Source organism: Onychostoma macrolepis, chromosome 17 (assembly GCF_012432095.1).
Source record: "Onychostoma macrolepis isolate SWU-2019 chromosome 17, ASM1243209v1, whole genome shotgun sequence".
Classification (NCBI taxonomy): Eukaryota; Metazoa; Chordata; class Actinopteri; order Cypriniformes; family Cyprinidae; genus Onychostoma; species Onychostoma macrolepis.
In genome coordinates, this window is record NC_081171.1 from 3,215,945 (window position 1) to 3,222,187 (window position 6,243).

General features: G+C 38.3%; 1 long non-coding RNA gene across 1 annotated transcript; it reads left to right on the top strand.

Annotated features, from left to right (window-relative positions):
- The first annotated feature begins 4,516 nt into the window (after positions 1-4,516).
- On the top strand, positions 4,517-5,748 carry LOC131523793 (uncharacterized). Its single transcript, XR_009266850.1, has 3 exons — positions 4,517-5,009; positions 5,415-5,479; positions 5,571-5,748. It is a non-coding gene; the product is annotated as an uncharacterized LOC131523793 (long non-coding RNA).
- Positions 5,749-6,243: the final 495 nt, after the last annotated feature.

The following is a 6,243-nucleotide window of genomic DNA, read 5'->3' on the forward strand; positions in this document are numbered from 1 at the left end:
GCTACGATATCCATTGAAGATAAAAGCGAGTAAACACTCCAGAGAACTGCACATCTTTGATGAACTAAATGTGTTTTGCTAAACTATTGACCTCAGCCAGCTAAAGCTACGATTTCATTTGCTGAGTAAACAGCTCTAAAGCACGTCTGAACAACACGCCGCCTCTGAAGAGATGAAGGAAATTAGCCTTCCTCATTTAGCGGCTCTGATTAAAGCGGAGGAGGTCCGGTCAGCCACTCCACAAAGAGCCCTGCGAGTAAATTACACATCGCTGGTTCTCGTCGTCAATGGATTTCAAGTAGATGGCTGTTTGCCGTCAACAATTTCAGCCTTTAAAATGATATTTTACTGTGTACATTTCCATCACAGACGCATCCTTTCATTAGCTTTCCATTAGCAGTAAAGGTGGGCGGTTATCAAGGGGAATAAGAACGCTTGTGTTTTGTGTGTCACCGGCTCTTTCTTGGCTAAACACCGACGCTCTTGAGAAACGGGTTCGATGACCTTCAGCTGAGTATCACGATTGCCGGAGTTTAATGGAAATGTGATGACAGATGATCAGTTGAGGCAGTCTCTGATGTTCCTGCTACAGTCTGTGTGTATTTATCTGTTTATGGTCATTTAATATGGATTAATGCACTCAAACAATCACTAAAGGACTTTCAATTAAACATTACCTACTGCCAAAAGAATAAAAGCCATATTTCTGAAGAAAGACTGTACATTAAAAGAATACTTCACCCAAAAATGAAAATTCTGTCATTGTCTACCCACCTTCAAGTTGTTCCAAACTTGTATGAATTCATTTCTTCTGTTGAACACAAAAGAAGATACTTTGAAGAATGTTGGTAAACAAACAGTTGCTGGTAGCCTTTGACTTGCATAGTAGAGAGAACTTTATATGGCTACCACCAACTTTGGTTACCAACATTCTTCAAAATATATTCTTTTGTGTTTAGAACAACAACGTGGTAAGTAAATGATGACACAATTTTCATTTTTGGATGAACTGTCCCTTTAAGCCAAATAATCACATAAAAGAATGGAGCTCCTGTCCATGGCTAACACTCTTCCAGTGACATTTTAGACGTGCTGTGACTAATTACAGATATGATTAACAGGATTTCAGCTGGTTTGAAATCTAATCATTCAGTTTTCAGGTGTGTGCACTATAGCGAGAGAGCAATAATTGCCTATATTTTTGGCTTTTTCGTCATTTTTGCTGTTCTACCCTTTATCCATGTTGTTTGTTGGCTAGTAAGCAGGGGCGGACTTAGTGATTTGGGGGCCCTAAGCAAATTTCAGGTACGGGCCCCAACACAATAACTATATGCTCTTTTACGCCTAGCCCTTATTTTGCTCGCTAGCTCTCTCACATTATAGCTATAACTATTATTTATTATAACTATTACCCCTTCACAACTTAAGTAGCCTACATAATTAGTCAACCTGATGCTATTCTAAAGTCATATTAAGCTACCTCATTTTTTTTTTTTCGGATCACAATAGAAGACATTATATAAAAAATAAAAAAAAAAAAATGCTTGCACTTGTCCATTTAATGAATTGTAAACGTCTTCAATCTTTTCACAAAAAGGATTAAAATGTCATAAAAAATTATCCCATGCAACTCGTTCCGTATTACAAGTGTTCTTAAGGCATACCATAGGGTTTGCCGAGAAACAAATCGAAAATGTAATCTGCGAAAATCTCCAGTCATTGCATTCGTGCATTTATACGCGTTTTTAGTTTATAGTTCATTTGCATTTATAGGAAAAGCACACAAGAGAGTCATTTTGAAACATCAAGACAAATAAAATTATGACTTGAAACACAATAATTTATTTACTGAGGTGAATAAATCTGTTCTGAGACAGTCAAAACAGCTTAGAATGCGCGCAAAGAGTGCTCCGTCTATAATCACTAAAAGCTGTCACTCACTTCTGTTCATAGCGATCTCACGACGTTCCATTAATAAGCTCTCTGCACAATGGATCTCTTATTTAGCTTACACGTTGTTATAATGAGAGGATTCACAAGCTTGCAGAACTCCGCACCTGACAAAAACTCGCCATTTTGAGTGGTGAGTGAACACAAATGCATGCTGGTGCATTTGCCAAGTATGTTTCGCGAATATCAGATGGGGCCCCCTGATTCCCCGGGGCCCTAAGTGGCCGCTTACCTCGCCTATTGGTTAAGTCCGCCCCTGCTAGTAAGAAGTGAACTTTGCAATCGTATCTTGTAATTTACACACTTAAGACATTGTAGCATCAGAACGAGTCAGACAAAACTAAGATTCGATCAGGACATCGAAACATGAGGAGCCGAAATTCCAGGAGAACATGACAACGTCGTAAAGATGCCTATCTCCGACCTCTGGAGCAAGCCTAACCAACAAGCCTCTTCCAGAACAGTTTGCAACATTAAGACAAAAGAACACTTATTGATAAGTGTTCAACACAGGAAGGAGATCGTCAAATTTGGGGTAAATAGTCAAGATTAATGGTCAAAGAGATGGCCATCACATGTGTTCCACGAGAGAAATCACAAGCTTCTTTAGATTGACTTTTCCCCCACACGTAGAAGACAAAGAACCAGACGGAAATCCTTCTGTCCAAAGAACATGTCTTTTGGTCCCCACAGATCTACACAGAGACTTTCTTTTTCATATGCACATAAAATCATCCTAAAAGGAACTTTTCTAGGCATAACACTATATTATGTATGTAACCACACATTAGACTATCATGTTTTAAGCACATATTATGTATGTCTTTCTAATAACTATTGAATGACTTTAAGGTTAGTCGTGTTTGGTATGTATGAGTTTGACATTTCTAGCTTGAAACGTTTCTTCCAACTGATTCTTTGTCAAATGTATCATATTCTGGTTATAGAAATCACATCCAAAATTATACTTTGCAAGAGTGTGTAAAATTCAGACCATGTGACTGATAACATGCTGATTTATGATGGAAGGAACAACCCTAGCTAAGATAATAGCCTATCTAATTGGTCAAGACACCAGATGGGATGTGTCCAGAAGCCGAGTTTAAAACCTCAGGACACCATCAATTCTCCCCTTCTTCTCTCTCATCCTTCTTCTTCTCGCCACCACGTTTTGACGCTGTTTTAGCGCTCTTTGAGCGTGCTCTGGCCTACAGGCCAGTTGCTACTTAACACCACGATGAGAAGAAAAACCACCTAGTCTCGTTACTCATTTTATACTTTTACTTTAGTTTATTTTCTTTCCGTTGAGTCTCGTGTTCAAAAGTTAAGTTTGCCGCAAAGTCCAGTGCCGACTGGACCCGCTTCAAACTTCAACCAGCAACGGACTCCAAGACCATCCATTGGCTTCCCAAGACATCACTTCAAAGACTACTGAACTTCCAGCCAATCACCAACTCGGGAAAACCCCTTTCCTGCAACGACGACGAAGACAGAAGGGAATCCCTGTAACCAAAGGCAACGCAAGTAAAACAACTCCAGATTCTAACTGAACTGGTGCATTTAATATAAATTTTAGCCTCATTGAGAAACTCAGTGCGAGGGTTAATTAAGTGATTGATGGTTTGTTCAGGTCTATGCAATAGCACATATTGCTATAAACTTGGGATTTCACATTCTCATTCTCTAAACTCATCCTTTCTCTCTTCCTGCAACGTGTGAATGTGTGTGTTCATGTTAGATTAGTTTGTCTTAGGTTTATATAAATAAAGTCTTATTTATATTCAAAAGAGAAGTATCTTGTGTTTTGTGCTTACAAGTTAATGTCTTAATCTGCCAATCTTGTTACTGTGCTTATTAATAGTGTTTTCACTATATTTTGGATTTTAATATCCAGTGCAGAGTTGATGTTATACGGCTCGTTCAGTGAATCGCTGCCGACTCAGTGATCAGCTGTAAACCAGTGATTCTGTTCAAATTACCTATAAAATCATAAATGATTCCCTTTGAGCTAAATTAAAATTATATTTATGTATCAAACCCTACAACATCTATACATAACTAAGGCTGCTCTGTGCTGGCTCAAAATTAAGTGCAAAGGTGCAATGCCGCATAAAAGCCAGACTAAATTATGCGTGCTCATACCCATCTCAGCCCTACTCTCAAGTATACAGTTGTGTCTTAAAGGGTTACTCCACCCCAAAACAATATGGGAGTAAGTGATTAAAGACAAAATTTTAATTTTGGGGTGGAGTAACCCTTTAAATGTCTTTACACAGACTATGTAATGCTGCTCAAAGATGGCATGAATGCACTTAAACGGATACAAATACAAATACGCAGGGCTGAGGTGGGTGAGAGCAGGCTTAATTTAATCCAGTTTTTATGCAGCATTATGTCTTTACATTGAAATTTGAGCAGGCACAGAGCAGCCTTAACTTGGCTACACAGTTAGACATTTCTGTAATTTCCACAGTTATTTACTGTATATCACCCAGTATAATACTGCAAATTCCCATTACAGTAAATAACTGTAATACCTTTTGCATCATGGGAATTTTCTGTGACGTCAGACCCCACATCCAGAGACTTACTGTATTTTTTAAAATTGCTGTATACTACTGTAACGGTCTCTTTGGCGCCATTATACTGAGGTCGTTTTATTTTCCTCATTTTTTACATTTGGATTGACACAATTTGAGCTACACCGTGTCTACAACGCCGCAACAGCTTGGGACTGACTGCACGTGTTACATCGCTTGTAATGATTGGAAAATCTGTTTGTACTTCGTGTCAGAAACAGCGGGAGCGCTTGGAGTACATCTGCACCTCAGAAATATACCGGGGCATCAGTTTACTGTCCGCATCCACTGTAGATAGTATATATAATGGGTTCTATATTGTTTTTTATCGAGTCGCGCCTCGCCGCGCCACTCGCGTCCGAGGAAGACAAGGAAGCAGCCGGCAGCGCCGGGGATGAACCCGCGAGAGTGGGAGAGCTCCGGAGAACATCTACGCTGTGTGTCGATGTACCTTACGAGAGAATAAGACCAGCAAGCAAGGTAAAATTATATGTACGTTTGTCTGTGTGTTTGTGTCAGATTTTTGCACACCAGTTTACCTAACATTAGTAACATTTACTCGTCAACATGGCGGTTACAGAACTTTACCATGGTAAACTGCACTGTCGTTTCAAACGACTTTTGTCAGCTTATTGAATTAAGTTACCGAATTAAAATTGTTTTTAACGAGCAACGCTTATCTTATATTAACATTAGGTTAACTAATGTGAAAATTTGTTCAGGTGTTAGTTAATGGTGGCCAATAGCCTGAGAAAATAAAATCATATGTTAGCTAAGATAAACTAGTTTTATGGCTAACTGCCTTTTCTAGTTTTAGAATTAGTTTGTTATAGTTTTTAATGGAATTTAAGATTTACTGCATCTTTTTGTATTCGTGTTTTAAAGGCAACTGCAATGAAGCATCAAGAACGACATGAGCAGGCCAGCCACCCTGATACTGATAATTCATGGTAAGAGAACAACTATGGTTTTGAGAGATTTGTGTAATCTGTATGAGGTTTGCCTTTTAAAAGTGTGCTATTTCTTCTACTTGTTTTTCAGAGAACACATTTCTGTCAAAGTGGATGGTGAGCAAAGATGGTGGTGGCCACGTTTTGGAGCAGCACCTGGGTTTTGCAGATAGCTATGTATTCTTTGGCTGTTTGTCTTTTTCCCCCATTATGTTTCTGTTGCCTAAAGATTCTTTGTGAGGATAAATCACAACAAAATGCACTGCAAAACGTCCTAAGACAGGAGAAATGGTGAAGATGCACTGCTCCAGCATTGGAAGACTGTATTTTTATGTTATACATGCAATGTTTTAAATAAAGAATTTGATATTTTGTAATTATTGTGTCTGTTTTAATTGAATGCCAGTAGTACCTATGTAGAGTAAAAATAAAATTAATTCTATATAAAAATTATGAAATCTATATTAAAATGAATGAATTACAGTAGTATACTGATAAATCAAATACAGTTTGCTACTGTAAATTGTAATTACAGTAACAGTAAGTTACTGTAAAAACCCTTTGAAATGTCTAACAGTGTATGTAAAGATGCCTTAAATGCATTTAAGCCACCTCTCGGCAGCATTAAACAGTCTGTGTAAAGACACCTAAATGCTACTTCAGAAGAGCTTCTGTGCCACCTTTCTGGTGTAAATTTGCCATTAGACTGTTTAGTTATGTAAACTGTAGTGTGCACTTGATTGCAAACTTTTCCTGCCTATATG